We start from the raw sequence: 22152 nt of genomic DNA, 5'->3' as shown, positions 1-22152 counted from the left end.
AACCGATTTGTATTCGATTCTGTCATGGGGTTTAACTGTACTGCATGACAGATGGCGTGAACCACGTAGCAGACGTGGTCGGAGGTCAATATAATTTCGTACAATTACACACCGTCGGCGGGATGCAGATTGTTGCAGCTGCAATTCTCGGTGGCAGGAAAAACGGCCACCAGAGTGTAGTAGTGTATGTTGCGTGATTACTGTGAAGGATTCTAAGACTCCCTGTAGCCGTATGAGACGGCTTGAACGATTCCTGACGGTGTTTGAGAAAAGGCTCACAGTGGGCTTGCGTTATGTGATAACTAGACTCGTGGGGCATTTGGATCTAAGAGCGGCCTACCGTTGGACTTCATGGCAGTGAGGGCAGACATATTCGTCGTCAATGTTCCAGTCAACCATGTCTGACTATCACAAGGGAAGATCGCTGTATTGTGCAGCTTTATATAAAGGGTGATCCATTGATCGTGACCGGGCCAATATATCTCACCAAATCAGCATCAAACGACAAAACTACAAAGAACGAAACTTGTCTAGCTTGAAGGGGGAAACCAGATGGCGCTATGGTTGGTTCGCTAGATGGCGCTGCCATGGGTCAAGCGTATATGAAGTTCGTTTTTTAAAATAGGAACCTCCATTTTTTTATTACATATTCGTGTAGTACGTAAAGAAATATGAATGTTTTAGTTGGACCACTTTTTTCGCTTTGTGATAGATGGAGCTGTAACAGTCACAAACATATGGCTCACAATTTTAGACGAACAGTTGGTAACAGTTAGGTTTTTTAAATTAAAATACAGAACGTAGGCACGTTTGAACATTTTATTTCGGTTGTTCCAATGTGATACATCTACCTTTGGGAACTTATCATTTCTCAGAACGCATGCTGTTACAGCGTGATTACCTGTAAACACCACATTAATGCAATAAATGCTCAAAATAATATCCGTCAACCTCAATGCATTTGGCAATACGTGTAACGCCATTCCACTCAACAGCGAGTAGTTCGCCTTCCGTAATGTCCGCACATGCATTGACAATGCGCTGACGCATGTTGTCAAGCGTTGTCGGTGGATCGCGATGGCAAATATCCTTCAACTTTCCCCACAGAAAGAAATCCGGGGACGTCAGATTCGGTGAACGTGCCGGCCATGGTATGGTGCTTCGACGACCAATCCACCTGTCATGAAATATGCTGTTCAACACCGCTTCAACAGCACGTGAGCTATGAGCCGGACATCCATCATGCTGTCATGCAGTGAAACATCTTGTAGTAACATCGTTAGAACATTACGTAGGAAATCAGCGTACATTGCACCATTTAGATTGCCATCGATAAAATGGGGGCCTCCCATAATGCCGCACCATACATTAACCCGCCAAGGTCGCTGATGTTCCACTTGTCGCAGCCATCGTGGATCCACAATTGGTAAACGGTCGATTTTAACACGGGTAATGTATCACGAAGCAAATACCATCCGCACTGGCGGAATGTTACGTGATACCACGTACTCAAACGTTTGTGCCTATTACAGCGCCATCTACCACAAAGCGAAAAAAGTGGACCAACTAAAACATTCATATTTCTTTTCGTACTACACGAATGTGTAATAAAAATGGGGGCTCCTATTTAAAAAAACGCAGTTGATATCCGTTTGACTTATGGTAGCGCCATCTAGGGGGCCAACTGTAGCGCCATCTGGTTTCCCCCTTGAAGCTAGACGAGTTTCGTTCTATGTAGCTTTCTCGTTTGGTGCTTATTTCGTTAGATATTTGGCCCGGTCACTATCAATGGACCACCCTGTATAACGCAGAGAAAGAGAAATGGAGCCCCTCCACTCCCGCACTAGGATGGTGACCACCACAAAAGTTTCACGGGCAGCTGTGCAAAATGTTTAGTATTCAAATGTAGGCTTCACTGTGTGCAGGTCTTTGATGATGTCTGTATGTCTGTATACGATCACCCACAATACGGTCTCATCTAGTAGGCGGAAAGCGATTGAAGGGTAGCGGTTTTAAGGGCACAAGGAAAAAAAGTGCCATGGAAATGCGATGGGAAAGTAAACCTTGCGACAGTCTGGGCAGGTAACAGGGCTATTGGCGGGATTCTGCCAATAGTGGCCTTTCATGCTAGAGTCTTAGGATATGTTGGTGGAGAGGCCTTACCTATGTAGCTGGGCAAGCTGAAGTGTTAGCGTACTTCTGGCATACCATGTCGTCATTTGAGTGGTCAGTTTGACTACAAAACAGGCAGCTCGTTGTGTGGGGTCTGCTTATGTCTTGTCTATCCGGCTTCCCTGGTTAAGCTGTATGGTTGGCTTTATGAGTACACCCGGCGGTGACAGTCAGGTTTGTTATAATACAGGGGTTCACCGATATAGCCTTCAATGGGTGGTTAATTTTCGCTAAGGAAAAGTGTTTTCTTGGCTGTTATGGTACCACCTGTGTTGTGATCATTGTTCCACACATTCGGGATGAAGGAGTCTTCAGCTCCTGTGCAGTCCTCGTGCGAGCTTTTTGAATACCTCCGCGAGAGTATCGAGGTGGTATTCATTATGTAAGTCTGCGGTGCGTGTGTGTCGTGGTGTAGTGCGTATGACTCGTAGCACTTTGTTCTGTATGACCGGCAGATCGCACAGACGTGGTGGAGTTGCGTAGCCTCTGACTGGAGCTGCGCATGTCATCAGGGGTCTGGTAAGTGTTACGCATATAGATCTCAACGCCCTCCTATTTAGTGTGCTTTGACTGTTGAGCTGCTTGAGCCTCGCACACTCTTCGTTGACGACATGTTGTATGTGGTTGCCCTACGTGAATTTCCGACCATCCAGACACCGACGTATCTGACTTTCTCACGGAAACGTACACTGATTATCCAGAACATAAGACCACCTACCTATTAGCCGATATGTCCACCATTGAGTCGGATAGCAACGCCGACGTGTCGTGGCACTGAGGCAATGAGGTCGCTGGAGCAAGATGGCACCTAATTCCCGTAACGAGACACCTAATTCCCGTAAATTCCGGGGAGTGGTGGGTGGGCGGGGTGGGAGGGGAGGGGGGACATGAGCTCTGACGCCACGTTCAGTAACATCCCAGATGTGTTAGATCAGATTCAGGTCTGGTAAGTTGGGAGACCAGCACATCTATTGGAATTCGCCACTGTGTTCCACGAACAAGTCCATCGCACTCCTAAATTTTTGACAGGGCCTCTTATCTTGTGGAAAAATGCCACTGCTGTCAGGAGAAACGATCGTCATGAAAGGGTATGTGTGATCTTTGACCAGAGTGCGGTACATCCTGACCGTCATGGAGCCTTGCACGAGCTCCACATGACCATGACTACACACTTGAATGTTCCCCAGAGCATAATGGAGCCGCAGTCAGCTTGTCTCCATCCGGCAGTACAGTTGTCAAGCGACTTTCCCCTGACGACGAATTCGCGCCCTCCCATCGACATGATGAAGACGATATCGGGATTCATCAGACCATTGAACGCTCTGCCGCTGCGCCAACGTCCAGTGCCGATGGTGTTGTGCCCATTTCAATATTAGCTACCGATTTCGTTGTGTTAACGTTGGCGCCGGCCGCGGTGGTCTAGCGGTTAAGGCGCTCAGTCCGGAACCGCGCGACTGCTACGGTCGCAGGTTCGAATCCTGCCTCGGGCATGGATGTGTGTGGTGTCCTTAGGTTAGTTAGGTTTAAGTAGTTCTAAGTTCTAGGGGACTGATGACCTCAGATGTTAAGTCCCATAGTGCTCAGAGCCATTTGAACCATTTGTTAACGTTGGCACATGCAAGGGTCGGCCGCGGAGGCCCATCGTTGGGAGGATTCGGTGCACTCTGTCTTCAGACACGCTTGTACTCTGCCCAAAGTTGTTAGTTCTGCGCCGGCCGCTGTGGACGAGCGGTTATAGGCGCTTCTGTCCGGAACTGCGCTGCTGCTACGGTCGCAGGTTCGAATCCTGCCTCGGGCATGGATGTGTGTGATGTCCTTAGATTAGTCTGGTTTCAGTAGTTCTAAGTCTAGGGGACTGATGACCTCCGATGTTAAGTCCCATAGTGCTTAGAGCCATTTGAACCAATTTTGTTAGTTCCGCCACAGTTCACCGCCTGTCCTGTTTTACCAGTCTGCCAGCCTACGACATCTGACATTTGTGATGAGGGGTGGCCGCTCAACACCACGACGTCTGGACGTGGTTTCGCCAAATGCTGTAGACACTCACCACAGCACTCCTCGAACATCCGACAAGTCGTGCAGTTTCCGAAACTCTCGTGCCGAGCTTCTGGGCCGTCACAATTTTCCCTCGATCAAACTCAGACTGATGGCGCGCCTGTCCCATCCTATACACGGGCGGCACACTCACTGATGCATATATCTGACTGGGAGTCATTCTCGCCAAGTGACGCTGCTAGTTCAGTAGTCATAATTTTCTGGCTGGTCAATGTGTTGGGCGTATGCGTAGTGTTATCTGTCTGCAGAGTTAGTGTTTGCGCAGTTGGCTCGCTCTGCACGGGTAAACAGAGAAGCCTCTCACTTGCCGACGTTTACTTTCATTCGCTATTTCTCCAACCAAATCTCAACATTTCTGAGTACTGTCCGTGGTCGTGAGTCAATATTTGGCGATCTCCAGTCCCGGAAGTGTCACTTGCGTAGATGGTAACCACCGTGTCTTGTGTTGTCGGGATATCATTTATGTAGAGGATAAGCTGCCTAGGGCTACTCCTGTTTGAATACCATGTCGTGTTGATTGTTTGTCCTGAGTGTCAGCGTTGAAACTTCTGTTCGTGGAATATAAGGTTATGAGGCGTACGAGTTTTTGGGGAAGCCACCGTCGCAGAGTCTTGCTGATAAGGCCGTTGTACCAGCGACTATCGACGGCCTCTTCGATGTCTAGGGACACAGCTCCTATTGCAATGCTGTGTTGTAAACGTCTGTTATTTGTTCAAGCATACGGAGGGGTACTGTGCAGCAAGCACATCGGAAGTAACCCCGTCAGATCTGCGCTTCCATCCGAGAATAAGTAACGAATTCCCTGCAACATTCTGTGCCGTCTCACGCCATTGGTTGGAGGCTATCAGGAACCGGGCTAGGGAATTACCGTCCCAGGCGGAGGCTCCCATTAATACCGCATCATAAAAGGCTGCGTTTGCATTGGATCGTTACTCGGAAGCAAGAACCGCAGATGACTGGAGTAGCATTCTGTTCAGCGATGAATCACTATTCTGTACTACCCTGCATGACAACCGTCAGTGAGTGTGGCGCCTACCTGTTATGAAGCCCCGTTTTCCCGATGTTTTCGAGAGGCGCAGGGGTATTACTCCCGGTATAACACTGTAGAGAACAATCGAGCATGACTTCAGGCCACGGCTGGTGGTGACTGAAAGATTTCTGACGGTGCAACGGTAGGTCACGGACATCCTGTGCCCTAATGTGTTACTTCTCTTGCAACAGTGTTGTCGTCAGTACACTACACGGGGGTGTGTGAACTGTCTGCATAATGTTGGAGAATTCCCGTGGCCAACGGGATCCCTACATCCGTTCCCTACAGAATAGGACCAGCTCAGTCGTCAGCTGCGTCCCAGTTCCAGTATCAGGATTACAAGAACCAGTTACAACAGCTGTGGACCGCCTCAGGAGTGGATACAAAGACTATATGGCAGTCGTTCCATCCGAATCAATGCAAGCATTCAGATCACAGTGGGTGCAGGTCATACTTATAAAGGGACTCATATTAAGTTTTTTGTTACTTTGACTGGATTTCGAAATCACTGAGATAACGTCACGTAGCTTTTCAGTTGGTGAACTTTCGGTTCCTCCTTACCTTTTGCGTAATTCACATTCTCTGTCAGGCAGTGTGTATACAGGTATTATTGCAAATTGCAAAGCAATATTAAATCGAAAGAACGCGTAAGATCTGTCACAGCGGAGGCGAATTGGAGACAGACTTGTTGGGAGGATTCTGGGAACGTTCTGATCATTTTCAAAGAAAATCTCTTCTAAGATGCTGTTGGGCTTTGTTCTAGAGTAGTGCTCCAGTGTTTCAGTTCCTACATATACAAGAGCTTGTAGATGTTTTTTTCAAAGTCATTTTATGTCTCATCAAGAACTGCAGTAAACCCTTGTTTTCTACCTGCATCGACAGAAACGATCATTATCAAGCGACATACAACTGTTGCAGCGACTTATATGATGTAACTCCTATACGGTGTCAACAATAAAAATACATAATATACAGTCAATCTGGATTACTGCTGTCAAAGATAAAACACTCTTACATAATTAAATAATTTTAGTACAGAGCTGTCATACACTTAGATTGCTACAAAGATTTTGTGTTGTTAGACGACGATCGTTCCGAACATTTGTTTTGTAAGTTTTATAACGTTTCTATTATCAGTAGGTCTTGGTGTTATATACAAAAGTTGTTTTAAGTTGCACATTTTCATCGAATTAATCTGGTGGGAGACACCCAAGCAATTCAGAGGCAAGCTGCTAGGATCGAAAGTGATATGAAAGCGTAACAGATATGCTGACAGATTTTGTAGTCTTTGGGAGAAAATCGACGATATTCTAACGAAACACTATTGGGTGAACTTAGAGAACCGTTATTCGACGAAGACTGCAGTAGTTCTGCTGCTTCTGTCGTATATGTGCGTACTGACCACTGGAATAGAATAGGATATTTCATCTATTAGTGAACATTAGATGGGTCGTGACCACCCTTCGAATGACAGCATGAACTCCTCTGGAGACACTTTCAGTGAGGTGTCGGAATGTCTGTGGAGGAATGGCAGACCATTCTTCCTCTAGAGCCGAAACTAGAGAAGGTAGTAACGTTAGGCCCTGGTATCTAGAGTGAATCTGTCTTTCCAACTCATCCCATAGGTATCCCATTGGGTTCAGGTGGGCATCTGGACAGGTCAGTCCATTTCAGGAACGTTATTGTCCACAAGCCATTGCCCCACAGATGCTGCTTTGTGACATGGTTCATTGCCATGCAGATGCAAACGACAGTGGTAACGGAGCTGTTCCTTTACTGTACACAGTACACTATGGTGTAGTGTAAAATGTGTTCATATCGCTCAGTATTTAAGGTTACCTTAACCGGAATAAGATGACACACTAAGCACGGAAAACACTCCCAAACACTACCTACTCTGTACGTCACTGTTGAAACTGCACGTGATGACTTGTGATGTTTTCCAGGCATTCGCCAATTTCAAACCTTTTCATCGGTATGGCAGAGCGTGTTTCATCATTCCAGTTCACTCGATTACTATCATTCACCGTCAAGTGGCATCACTCTTTACGCCACCACAAGCTCTAAGTTTTTCTTGCTCATGAGGATGTGCTCCACTATTGCACCAGATTGCTTTTAACTCCCTATACGCAGTTATTGCGCTAGCTGGGTTGCTGGTACCACTTCGTAACTCACGAGGGGTTACTTCCGCTGTTTTCGTGCGACTTTGACAACCATCATCTTCAGTTCTCAACCATCACCTGTCCACCAGAACATGACGTCTGCATGGTCTTAGGCCATGTCCTACGTGAGCGACAGAAGCGACCGACAGCGAGGGACTTCTGGATATGCGATACTCCAGCGACAAGTAGCAGCATCGGGCGAAAAGCTCCGGTGTCGTGCTTACGAGCGAACATGTCGCGCTACAAGATGGCTGCTTAGAGCCACCAGCTGTTTCTAGAAAACGGCGCCCTTAAACTGTAAAATACAGTAGCTGGAGAGTAAGGCTACAAAATTAGGTTTACTTAAGAAAATAAAGCGAAAAGGAATGCTGTGCATGAAATTTACAAAAGGAGGGATCTCAATGGAGGATTTCGTAAATGTCATCAACTACGAAGGTCACCAGACAGATTCTTCAAATACACGTGAATGAGCAGAGGAGCATTCGACTATCTCATCAATAAATTAAATACGAATGTTTTTACATGATCAAGAACTTTCAACAGCCAATAAAAGCGGAAGAATGACTGACTACATGACGAACTACTCTAAATAAGACATAAATACAAATTTCCCGTATGTAATAGATGGCTGTGGTGTAGCGGTAGCGTTACAGTTCGTGATTACGTGGTATGAAAAGATCCGGGGTGACTCAGTTACAATTCTGTATACTAAGCTTTATGTATACTGTTTACACTGCATCGCCAAGTATATTTTTAAGGTTTTGCCAAAGAACTTGATCTGTAAGTGTATACACAAATATCTCAGTACATCACACCCATTAAATTCTTAAGAAATTACAATGACCCATGAAATTTTACAGATATTAGATGTTGCGAACGTAATTCATCGGCAGTAAGTGTTAAGGCGAAGCGTTTCAATTAATCTAAATAGTCCGTAAAAGTAAAGCAGACAAAATTTTTTAAAAAAAGGCCAACATTTTCTACAATGATTAGTCTAAAAGTATGAAATAAAAAAAAATAGGGAAACGTTTGATGCACCTTGTTTTCTGTTCACGATTTCGAGCATCATTCAAAGGCACGTAGAACGTTTCTCTGATCAACTTATTTTTTTTATAGAAATCATTTCATAAAATATTTGATTTCTATCATTTTTTATTTTCAATTGTTATTCAGAAAGCATACTCTTATTGACTCCTCCTTTGCCTTCCTAACGTACTTGATATGAAGGAAGCCTTTTTGACATTTAAATACCGCACCAATGTAGCTTTTTATGTGCAAAATAGCTAGGCCTTGAAGAGATGAAATTTTTGACACTTCATTTACATAGCTTGGCAGCAGCTTTTCGTGAAATATTTGAATTTTTCCTCAACCCATTAATTAAGTTTTCGTTAATTACACTGATTACTTTCAAGCAGTTAAACATTTTCATGCAAAATTAGACCTCATGCTGGTCACTTTGATACCCCGTTTACCTGTTTCTCTCCCTTTGTTTGGCTATGAAAATTCGTACAAAACCTCATGGTGCAATTTATAGGGAGCCTTGTTTTCGCTCTGCTCACGCGTTTACAAAAACGTATCGAGTGTTAAGCATATGATAAAGTAGTCCTTTCTGTTTGCTGCCATTTCCAAAAATCGTCGTTTCGATATCTTGAACCGTTTATGAGATACGACGGTTTTTACTATCACTTGATTCCCGAAGCGCAGGAAAGGTTCGGACGCGCCGCGAGCGACCCGTCCGCTGATATAACAACCAATATTTTAAGAGTGAAAAGAGATATCATTCCGGTCTCAACTATTAAATACAATTTAGTTATGTTGGTTACATTTCATGCGCAATAATGTATGGCCTTAAATGAACTATATGGAAAGCCTACGCAATGTGATTTTACCTCTGCAAATTTTAAAAATTTCTTGCAGCCATGTACTCAATTTCGTACAGCGCAGTAACTATAACGAATAACGAAAATAAATTCAGACCCTTATCGTTTAAAGATATCAAGCTATAAGATGCGGAAGAATCAAATTTTTTCACCCAATAGTTTTCGTAAAATCGGATGATAAGTATTTCATAGCTGCCATCGCGTCCGCTCCACTGCTTTGCCGAGAAGACACGTGGTTGTCGCTCTCTGTCGCGCGTGCTGCAGCGACAAGATTCAGACACGTATGAATTCAAACGTCGCCAGTTGCAGCGGGAGACAGACAGCGACACGGATGTCGCTCAGGTGGAACACTTCCATAACTGTACCTGCGGTTGTGTTTTGTCGCCTGAAGCTGTCACGCGCTGACGGTCGCTTCTGCCGGAGGCGGCCTTAGTTTAGCTACGTTGTTCTTTCGCATTTTCATTTCACAGTCACATATTGATGAACAATCAGCTTGGGCTACTTTAGAACGATTTAAATATCCCTGATGAATTTGTTACTCAAGTTGTGCAGTGAACTAGTAGTTCATAGCACAGTCCCATTTCTGCCTAGCTTGGCTGTTGGCACCAACACACGTGCTGCCTTCCACCACAGCAGAGAGTGTCTGTTAAAGCAAAACTGTCTTTTGCAGTCCCACAGGGAGGTGTGGAGCGGCGTGGTGTCACAGCAAGGAGTAGTCCAGCGTGCGAAAGTGAGCCGCCAACATGAAAATGGAAGCCAGGGAAGATGGCCGCATACTGGGCCAACTCGATTCAGGAACTGGACAGAGTTGAAAAGAAAAGGTGACAGTTAGCGCCTCGAAATCTTGTGTAGATTGCACTGCTGCGTACTTTCCCAATGCTGCGGTGTCATTTCAGTCTCAAGTCGACATAATACGTGCCGTGAAAGTTGATGGTAAACAGTGAATCGGACAACGACGTAATTGTCAGATATACCATGTGACCAAAAGTATCGGAACACCTGCCAGAAAATGACTTACGAGTTCGAGGCGCCCTCCATCGGTAATGCTCGAGTTCAATATGGAGCTGACCCAGCCTTAGCCTTGATGATAGCTTCCACTCTCGCAGGCATACGTTCAGTCAGGTGCTGGAAGGTTTCTTGGTGGAATGACAGCCCATTCTTCACGGCGTGCCGCACTGAGGAGAGGTATCGAAGTCGGTCGGTGAGGCCTGGCACGAAGTCGGCGTTCCAAAAAATCTCAAATGTTTTCTATAGGATTCAGGTGACGACTCTGTGCAGGTCAGTCCATTACAGGGATGTGATTGTCGTGTAACCACTACGCCACAGGCCGTGCATTATGAACAGGTGATCGATCTTGTTGAAAGATTGTTCTTCAACAGTGGGAAGCAAGAAGCTGCTTAAAACGTCGATGTAGGCCTGCGATGTGACAGTGCCACGTAAAAAAACAAGGGGTGCAAGCCCCCTCCATGAAAAACACGACCACACCATAACACCAACGCCTCCAAATTTTACTGTTGGCACTACACACGCTGGCAGATGCGTTCACCGGGCATTCGCCATACCCACACCCTGCCATCGGATCGCCACATTGTGTACCGTTATTCGTCACTCCACACAACGTTTTTCCACTGCTCAACCGTCCAATATGTACGCTCGTTGCACCAAGCGAGGCGTCGTTTGGCATTAATCGGCGTGATGTGTGGCTTATGAGCAGCCACTCGATCATGAAATCCAAGTTATCTCACCTCCCGCCTAACTGACATAGTACTTGCAGTGGATCCTGATGCAGTTTGGAATTCCTGTGTGATGGTCTGGATAGATGTCTGGCTATTACACTTTACGAGTCTCAACTGTCGGTGGACTGTGTCAGTCAACAGACAAGGTCGACCTGTACGCTTTTGTGCTGTACGTGTCCCTCCACGTTTCCACTTCACTACCACATCGGAAACAGTGGACCTACGGATGTTTAGGAATGTGGAAATCTCGCGTACAGACGTATGACACAAGTGACATCCAATCACCTGACCTCGTTCGAAGTCCATGAGCCGGCCGAAGTGGCCAAGCGGTTCTAGGCGCTACAGTCTGGAACTGCGCGACCGCTACGGTCGCAGGTTCGAATGTGTGTGATGTCCTTAGGTTAGTTAGGTTTAAGTAGTTCTAAGTTCTAGGGGACTGATGACCTCAGAAGTTAAGTCCCATAGTGCTCAGAGCCATTTGAACCATTTTTTTTTTTTAAGTCCATGAGTTTCGCGGAGCGCCCCATTCTGCTCTCTCACGATGCCTAATGATTTCCGAGGTTGCCGATGTGGAATACGTGGCAATAGGTGGCAGCACAATATGAAAAACGTATGTTTTTTGGGTTGTTACTTTTGATCACATAGTGTATTGTTTGTGTGGCCTGTTTTAGATATGACAGCCGTCCTTCCTAATTGTTGGGCTAAAATGAGATGAGTAGCCTACCAGAAAGTACGTTTATGACATTTTCAACATGAGTAATGACGTATATTGGCTTAAAACTATATTACTGTCGATATTATACGAACATGTTGGCTTCAAAATTTACACTGTGTCGGTCCACTTTTGTAAAAGGCTCTGCTGCTACCTTAATAATATATTTAACGAGTTGAAATATATCTACGTGCACATATCTCCACGTTTTTAGTGGACGGTCATTTTTCTACCGTGCAGCAGTGCCAGACGGTAAAAATGGGTCCCTCGTTATTCCAGTTATCTCATAAATTATTGTCTACACAAAAAAATTAGGATTTTCTGCAGAATTCTTGGGAGCTACTCGGAATTGTAATCATAAACTTTTTTGTAAAATTGCAAATTATTTTTTTTTACAAAATAAAAATTTCCGTTAATAATATTGTTTCCTATTTTGTTCTTGGAATACTGCAGAACAACTCAAATTTTGTAGAGGGAACTCTAGAATTAAAAGATATCTATCACGAACTCTGAAAAATTGTATACTCCTCGAAAGTCGGTTGTCAGCTTCACCGGACTGACAATATTCTGCAATAATGCTCGATGGGGACATCAATCCACATAGTTTTGATATACGTATATGCCGTAATCGAAGCTGCTCCGTTGCTCGTTGGTCGGTTATCTGAACATGTGCAGGAAGCTAGGGATAAGGATAACCGGCAGTTCAAATGGTTCAAATGGCTCTGAGCACTGTGCGACTTAATTTCTGAGGTCATCAGTCGCCTAGAACTTAGAACTAATTAAACCTAACTAACCTAAGGACATCACACACATCCATGCCCGAGGCAGGATTCAAAACTGCGGCCGTAGCGGTCACTCTGCTCCAGACTGTAGCGCCTAGAACCGCACGGCCACTCCGGCCGGCTAACCGGCAGTATCGAGCAGATTTTACACCTAAATATTCCCCTGAGACAACGATTAATATCGTATTTAATTGGATTCTGGCATCTCTGTATCCATCCATGTCGAGAGTCCATAAAATGACTACTGAAAAACTTAACAAGTTGCCTCATGAGGTAAAAGATCTGCTTTTCGAACCATCTCCCAGTCGACAGCCAGACTGCGATCCTTCTCAATGCAATAATGACACAAGCGACGAATGTGACAGTGATTACGATCAAAAAATCTAAAATAGCGAATAAAACGTTTAAATATGGCAATTTAGACTTGCGATTGGTAATCAGTGGTCTCACAATACTTTATACCCGAAGTATCACTCGAATCTGGCAAATTTCTAAGTTCTGATCCTCCAAATTGGTTCCACCATTTCGAATTTTGTAAGTCCGACGTATGATTCCTAATGAGCGACCCAGCGACTCTAAAAAGAACAGAGTTCTGTAGGATTTTGTACCCTTTTTTTCTGTGCAAGATTTGAAGATGTTTGGCCCACTGTGGCCGTGGGTAGTGATGCTAGGCTATGCATGGCATACCGATCAAGCTTGTTTATGTCCCGGCGTGGCTGGCGCAGGGAGTTGTCCGCGACTGCAGCCCCGTGTATGTGGGATGGAGAAGCTTCTGTCAGCAGAGTGGAATCCCGGCTGAGAAGGGACAGTGAAAGACAGTCAGCTACACTCCTGGAAATTGAAATAAGAACACCGTGAATTCATTGTCCCAGGAAGGGGAAACTTTATTGACACATTCCTGGGGTCAGATACATCACATGATCACACTGACAGAACCACAGGCACATAGACACAGGCAACAGAGCATGCACAATGTCGGCACTAGTACAGTGTATATCCACCTTTCGCAGCAATGCAGGCTGCTATTCTCCCATGGAGACGATCGTAGAGATGCTGGATGTAGTCCTGTGGAACGGCTTGCCATGCCATTTCCACCTGGCGCCTCAGTTGGACCAGCGTTCGTGCTGGACGTGCAGACCGCGTGAGACGACGCTTCATCCAGTCCCAAACATGCTCAATGGGGGACAGATCCGGAGATCTTGCTGGCCAGGGTAGTTGACTTACACCTTCTAGAGCACGTTGGGTGGCACGGGATACATGCGGACGTGCATTGTCCTGTTGGAACAGCAAGTTCCCTTGCCGGTCTAGGAATGGTAGAACGATGGGTTCGATGACGGTTTGGATGTACCGTGCACTATTCAGTGTCCCCTCGACGATCACCAGTGGTGTACGGCCAGTGTAGGAGATCGCTCCCCACACCATGATGCCGGGTGTTGGCCCTGTGTGCCTCGGTCGTATGCAGTCCTGATTGTGGCGCTCACCTGCACGGCGCCAAACACGCATACGACCATCATTGGCACCAAGGCAGAAGCGACTCTCATCGCTGAAGACGACACGTCTCCATTCGTCCCTCCATTCACGTCTGTCGCGACACCACTGGAGGCGGGCTGCACGATGTTGGGGCGTGAGCGGAAGACGGCCTAACGGTGTGCGGGGCCGTAGCCCAGCTTCATGGAGACGGTTGCGAATGGTCCTCGCCGATACCCCAGGAGCAACAGTGTCCCTAATTTGCTGGGAAGTGGCGGTGCGGTCCCCTACGGCACTGCGTAGGATCCTACGGTCTTGGCGTGCATCCGTGCGTCGCTGCGGTCCGGTCCCAGGTCGACGGGCACGTGCACCTTCCGCCGACCACTGGCGGCAACATCGATGTACTGTGGAGACCTCACGCCCCACGTGTTGAGCAATTCGGCGGTACGTCCACCCGGCCTCCCGCATGCCCACTATACGCCCTCGCTCAAAGTCCGTCAACTGCACATACGGTTCACGTCCACGCTGTCGCGGCATGCTACCAGTGTTAAAGACTGCGATGGAGCTCCGTATGCCACGGCAAACTGGCTGACACTGACGGCGGCGGTGCACAAATGCTGCGCAGCTAGCGCCATTCGACGGCCAACACCGCGGTTCCTGGTGTGTCCGCTGTGCCGTGCGTGTGATCATTGCTTGTACAGCCCTCTCGCAGTGTCCGGAGCAAGTATGGTGGGTCTGACACACCGGTGTCAATGTGTTCTTTTTTCCATTTCCAGGAGTGTAGAAGGCAACACAGCTACCACCTTGCAGGGGGAGCAGCAGCGGGCATAGCGAAGCAGGAAGCAGTGAGCAAAGCAGCGAGGCAGCCCGGTGGACTTGCAGTCGAATCTGGCGCTGGCCTGCTGACAACACAGGGCATCGTTCCGGTCTGGAGCAGTGGACGGTGTCTGGCTCCATGAATGCGGGGAAAGCACGGCGAACAGCAGCCTAGTGTTGCTAACTGCAGTGCCTTTGTAGCTGTGACAGTTAATGGAAATAGTGCCGGTTGTGATCAGTATAATCTTGCAATTCAGACGAATATGATTGGCTTGGCCGTGTCAAGTTAACAACTAATTACAGTTTTAGACTACAGTGACGCCATTGTTGGGCCTAGTGTATTAAACATTGAATATTTTATTTTTCTGTTGCGTCCAGCCGCGCGGGATTAGCCGAGCGGTCTAAGGCGCTGCAGTCATGGACTGTGCGGCTGGTCCCGGCAAAGGTTCAAGTCCTCCCTCGGGTATGGGTGTGTGTGTTTGTCCTTAGGATAATTTAGGTTAAGTAGTGTGTAAGGATAGGGACTGATGACATTAGCAGTTAAGTCCCATAAGATTTCACACACATTTGAACTTTTTTTGTTGTTGTGTCCACTGAAATGTTAATCTCTCCTTCTTGTTGGCATTCACTGTTTTGTTGTTCTGATTATTGTGTCCAGCAGAAGTTAACTGGGTTGGTGTAATCATTTGCTGATTTTTCACTCTCTCATTAATTGCCTGTGTAGTGTTAGTGTGGTTGGATAGATTTTAGCCTTTGTATTTTCGGCTGAGATTTATTACTGCGTGTTACCTTGTTCCACATTTACTGATATGAGTGTTTTTTGTGAAATATTTTTTGACCCCTTTATTGTAAAGTTGTTGAAATTCAAAGGTTTTGTGTGTCTTGCATTTTGATGAGTTGAGCTCCGAATTCCTCGTTTGTGTCATCTTTGTATGTGCTCGGAGCTGATGAAATTAACTCATAAACATATTTAAGTAGTGTTAGGGATTTACGGCCACATAAGCCCCAGTGATTTTCACCTCCACGCGTTCCTGTGCCCCAGTGTGACACCCGATGACTATTCCACGTTCGAAGACAATGAGCTCTGCTGACCTACTCCCCCTGTTGTTATTGCTTCTCTGCTGACAACAATCCCGATCTCCTTTGAAACAGGCGATCTAGACTTTCGTGGCATCGAACGGTCAGTTCCGCGTCACACAGGGTATCTGGATACTTTTGATCAAAACATGTATTATTTCGACGTGGTACACTGTCCAGTTTCACAAAATTGCCCACGTTGCTGAGACACTGCAAGATGACAATTTCATTTAATGGAATGGATTGCATAACTCACGGACGTAAAATGCGTAGAGCATAGATAGTTGGAACTCTCTCAGGAATTGTACCCCAAAGGAGATGCTACTCGAACCGCTTTATGTGTACAATTCACAAAGATTGTAGAATTTTAAAGCATGCTATTGTCAATCTTTCCTTCAGCGCTAACAAAGGAGGTGCAGTATATATATATATATATATATATATATATATATATATATATATATATATAATATATATAGGGTGAGTCACCTAACATTACCGCTGGATATATTTCTTAAACCACATCAAATGCTGACGAATCCATTCCACAGACCGAACTTGAGGAGAGGGGCTAGTGTAATTGTTTAATACAAACCATACAAAAATGCACGGAAGTATGTTTTTTAACACAAACCTACGTTTTTTTAAATGGAATCACGTTAGTTTTGTTAGCACATCTGAACATATAAACAAATACGTAATCAGTGCCGTTTGTTGCATTGTAAAATGTTAATTACATCCGGAGATACTGTAACCTAAAGTTGACGCTTGAGTACCACTCCTCCGCTGTTCGATCGTGTGTATCGGAGAGCACCGAATTACGTAGGGATCCAAAGGGAACGGTGATGGACCTTAGGTACAGAAGAGACTGGAACAGCGCATTACGTCCACATGCTAACACCTTTTTTTGATCTTTTTCACTGACGCACATGTACATTACCATGAGGGGTGAGGTACACGTACACACGTGGTTTCCGTTTTCAATTACGGAGCGGAATAGAGTGTGTCCCAACATGTCAGGCCAATAGATATTCAATGTGGTGGCCATCATTTGCTGCACAAAGTTGCAATCTCTGGCGTAATGAATGTCGTACACGCCGCAGTACATCTGGTGTAATGTCACCGCAGGCTGCCACAATACGTTGTTTCATATCCTCTGGGGTTGTAGGCACAATACGGTACACATTCTCCTTTAACGTACCCCACAGAAAGATGTCCAGAGGTGTAAGATAAGGAGAACGGGCTGGCCAATTTATGCGTCCTCCACGTCCTATGAAACGCCCGTCGAACATCCTGTCAAGGATCAGCCTAGTGTTAATTGCGGAATGTGCAGGTGCACCATCATGCAGATACCACATACGTCGACGCGTTTCCAGTGGTACATTTTCGAGCAACGTTGGCAGATCATTCTGTAGAAACGCGATGTATGTTGCAGCTGTTTGGGCCCCTGCAATGAAGTGAGGACCAATGAGGTGCTCGCCAATGATTCCACACCATACATTTACAGTCCACGGTCGCTGTCGCTCTACCTGTCTGAGCCAGCGAGGATTGTCCACGGACCAGTAATGCATGTTCCGTAGATTCACTGCCCCGTGGTTTGTGAAACCCGCTTCATCGGTAAACAGGTAGAACTGGAACGCATTCTCTTTTAATGCCCATTGACAGAATTGCACTCGATGATTAAAGTCATCACCATGTAATTACTGATGTAGCGACACATGAGACGGATGAAAGCGGTGACGATGCAGTATGCGCGTGACACTACTTTGACTCAGTCCACTGGCTCTCGCAATGTCCCGTGTACTCATGTGTGGTTTCATGGCAACAGCAGCTAACACACCAACTGCACCCGCTTCTCCTGTGACAGGCCTGTTACGGACCCGTTTGCGTGCTACGACCATACGTGTTGCCTACAGTTGGCGGTAGATGTTTTGCAATGTGCGGCACGTTGGATGCTCTCTGTCCGGGTACCGTTCTGCATACACCCTGCAGGCTTCAGCTCCATTTCGTCGACACTCGCCATAGATGAGTATCATCTCCGCCTTTTCAGAGTTCGAATACACCATGGTCACAGTTCCTACAACACTACACTATCACAGACGTCTGGTAACACGGTGTACTATAGTTGGTCTGCGTGCGGAGACGAATGCAGAATAATATTAGCAGCAAGCGCTACATGCGGACACTGCGACAGCTAGACCAAACCACAACAGTGCACTACAGCCACACTCGTAAACACAGTCGTCATCGTAAACATGTCCCTGCAGATGCTGCTCGCCGACCGTGGCCCGTGTTTGTTACAACACGCGACTGAACGTCGGAGGTTTCAAGAGTCAACTTTAGGTTACAATATCTCCGGATGTAATTAAGATTTTACACTGCAACAAACGGCACTGATTACGTATTTGTTTATATGTTCAGATGTGCTAACAAAACTAACGTAGTTCCATTCAAAAAAACCTAGATTTGTGTTAAAAAACATACTTCCGTGCATTTTTGTATGGTTTGTATTAAACAATTACACTAGCCCCTCTCCTCACGTTAGGTCTGTGGAATCGGTTCGTCAGTATTTGATGTGGTTTACGAAATATATCCAGCTGTAACGTTAGGTGACACAGAGAGAGAGAGAGAGAGAGAGAGAGAGAGAGAGAGAGAGAGAGAGTGAGAGTAGAGAGAGCGGGGGGGGGGGGGGGGGGGGGAGCAGGGGAGCAGGGGCGGGGGAGGGGGGAGCTTGCTGCGGGCAGCACACAGGCTGCCTCATGCAAAGAAACACTGCGGAGAAACAAGATCAATCTACGTGTATCAGGCACTGCTGGTAGTACAGTTTGCTTTGTGCTTCACATCTATCACTTACGAAAGTGTAAATGACAAACACTTCACTATGCACTGAAACACTTCTTCACAAAAGAGTCCCTTTAAGAACTAGATTTTTTCAAAATTCTGTTTGAAACAGTAAAAAAAAAAAATGGATAAGGTAAATGAAATAGGGTGAAAATTTGACAGTACTGGGTGATTAGAACGCTATTATGTGAGAGGGACTCGAAGGAAGGGCTGCTGGAGATTATGCGATGGGAGAAAGTGATTAAGGGGGAGAAGGGGGACGGCAGGTGGGAGAGAACTAAACTGCAGGTCTGTCAAAGATTTCAAATGGTTGCAGCGGATTCTTTTCCAAAATCACTCGAGGGGGGCAAGAGCAAGAGACACAGGAAGATATCAGCTGGACTACATTAAGTTTAAGCAAATATTTAGAAATAAAATTTTGGATGGTATACCGAGTTGTTTATAAAGACTCTGAACATGAGTATGCTATGAAATTATAAGGTGAAAATTAATGACAGAGTGAGATGAAGTAGGTAACTTCCATGTTGTGGCCAGTGGCCACAGAAAAGCGTATTTCAGTAAAATAATCGAGCAATAGAATAAAATATAAAATTAATCAATGTAGAATAACATACGGAAGATACAGTGACTTTAGAAGCTCGTTTATGGAAGATGAAAATGTAAGAGTCTTAAGTGGTTTGCCGGGCCGTTATCTTGTTATTGTTTGATTGAGTTCCACACATGCACGGCTCTTCGGAGGCTCTTGCAGTTGCCAAGGAAAAACTTATACAGTTCCATTAAAATGGTCGGAGCGATAATTCTGCACCTATAACAGTTTACAAGGTGGTCGTTTCGGATGTATTTTAGCTGCCTCACCATGTACAACGCAGCAGGTGAAGGTGGTGATTTCTTAAAAAAAAATATTTTCTGTCCTTTTTTATTCATAACATTCTCCTTCTCTTTGAATTTTAGGACATATGGTTGGTTTCTGCTCCCATCATTCCCATCTTTTTCTAGATTTTCTAATACTCTTTCGATGCAAGGGTCTGTAAACATGATCGCCTTTCGTTATTTCCCATATTTCCCACGCCATTTACTCACTCTTTCAGCTCCCATTTGCCATATTTCGTTTTTCCATTTACGTTAAAAACTTTGTTCTTATATGACTACTTTAGTTATTATTTTACGCGGTAATAAATTTTATCTTTGCCGTCCCTGTATGGATTTCGTGTTTCTCGTCCATTACCCACGTACTGGTTCCGCAAAATTCTAATCGACTTTATATTCTTGTTTTCACTTTCATAATTAAATTAATTATTCCACACATCGGATAAAACTGGTTACATCATGGTTGTTACCGCAACTTAAGTAGCGGCAGTGAGAAACCTTCCAGAATGAGATTCTCACTCTGCAGCGGAGTGTGCGCTGAGATGAAACTTCCTAGCAGATTAAAACTGTGTGCCGGACCGAGACTCAAATTCGGGAGCTTTGCCTTTCTCAGTAAAGTGCTCTACCGTCTGAGCTACCCAAGCACGACTCACGAACCGTCCTCACAGCTTCAATTCTGCCAGTACCTCGTCTCCTACCTTGAAGCTGTGAAGACGGTTCCTGAGTTGTGCTTGGGTAGCTCACTCGATGCCGGCACGGTACCTCAGCGGGCTCGGTCAGAGTGATAGCTGCCTGTGTAATAAAAAAACTGAGTGAATGAATCGACAATGAACTTCAACGGGTGTCAGGAGATGTTCGCAAAAAGCAATCGTGAACGAAATGAGATTAAAAAAAAAATTCGGTAGGGCACTTGCCCGCGAAAAGCTAAGTTCCCGAGTTCGAGTTTCGGTCCGGCACACAGTTTTAATCTGCCAGGAAGTTTCAATGAGAAACATGTTTGAATGGCTTGTTATCAGCAGTTTTTTCTTTTCATAGTCACAGGTGTTTCCTTACGACTCCCATTACTTTCGCCGGCCGAAGTGGCCGTGCGGTTAAAGGCGCTGCAGTCTGGAACCGCAAGACCGCTACGGTCGCAGGTTCGAATCCTGCCTCGGGCATGGATGTTTGTGATGTCCTTAGGTTAGTTAGGTTTAACTAGTTCTAAGTTCTAGGGGACTAATGACCTCAGCAGTTGAGTCCCATAGTGCTCAGAGCCATTTGAACCATTTGAACCCATTACTTTCATTCTATTTTTCTAACGTTTAAACCTGCAGCAAAACATAGAATTGTTCCATAGAAATTGTTGTGAAATGTGAATATGATTTCTATGTTTTTCCTGCCGTGGTTTACAGAGTACTTTTTAGTCGGTCCAATCTGATTGGCGCCTCCAGATTATTTGATTATCGGCTACAGTTCATTGTATCTCTAGCGGAAGGGAGCTTTATAATTATTCTACACTGCGCTGAACATCTCCTACAAACGAGTACTCATATCGTAAGAATCGTCGATTGTTGGTTTCATAAATGTTAGACGATTTTAATTGATCTTTGCAGCTACGCTAACGACTCACATAAATCTTTGGTTATATATTCTGTATTTTCTACAGGAGAGGGTGTTCGAAACATTTGGATTTAATACTGACAATACATAAATCTCTTTCTCATCTTCTACATTGCTTCAATTTCACACTGTAGCAGAATTTGTTGACATTTAGAAATTCGTGAGCAATTAGAGAATTAGCGGGTTAAACATTGGCGGAGGAGAGATAACGACAGTGCAGGTTGTCCTAAAGCGTCCATCACATTGGCGGGAGAGCCAGCAGTACAGGAGTTTGGAACGATGCCAAGGGCACTTGCCAATCGAAAACCGAGTAGCCGGGAAACGCCGCACAACCAACCCCACGCAAGCCCCTAAAATTCGAACATAAAATCTGCTGAGTTACTTTCACTGGGCAACGGAACGTGTTCCCGCTACAAATACTTTCGCGTTTTATTTGGTGAGCTTGACATTTTAGCACAACAGTTTACCGCTGATACAGCGTTCTGTCGCTTTTATGTGAGCTCCCTTTGTAGTGTACATTAATGAAACTTCTTTGCAAAACGGATCTGACGCACGTAAATGCACTCACATGTATTCAGAAAAATAAAGAATTTTGTGGCGCACTTGTTCTGGCGTATGTCATTAATTGCAGTGGAAGTCGCTCCAGCTGCGAAATGTGAACACATTGTATACGGTGCACCATAATGGCTGCGAACCTCAAGGAAGGTTGTGGATACCTGTATCTCTGAACGATATGTAATTGGAAAAATGTATGAACGGAACCATGCTCGTCATACGATAACTTAATTCCTTTTACCCAGTGTGAATTAATTAGCAACTTAAAAATAAAATTATATACCAGATATTGGTTGCAAACCCGACAGGAATTGTTACTGTCGGTGAATGCAGGTATATCTCAGCCAGTATCCACACGAACACTGCGAAGGGAACTGCACGTGATGGACGTATGATGTCGG

General features: G+C 45.4%; 1 protein-coding gene across 1 annotated transcript in view; it reads right to left on the bottom strand.

Annotated features, from left to right (window-relative positions):
- The window catches only part of LOC124624262, a 343631-nt gene that overhangs the window by 26932 nt on the left and 294547 nt on the right, over positions 1-22152 (bottom strand). The window lies entirely within an intron of this gene.

Source organism: Schistocerca americana, chromosome 1, assembly GCF_021461395.2.
Source record: "Schistocerca americana isolate TAMUIC-IGC-003095 chromosome 1, iqSchAmer2.1, whole genome shotgun sequence".
Classification (NCBI taxonomy): Eukaryota; Metazoa; Arthropoda; class Insecta; order Orthoptera; family Acrididae; genus Schistocerca; species Schistocerca americana.
This window is presented reverse-complemented; position numbering and strand designations above follow the sequence as displayed.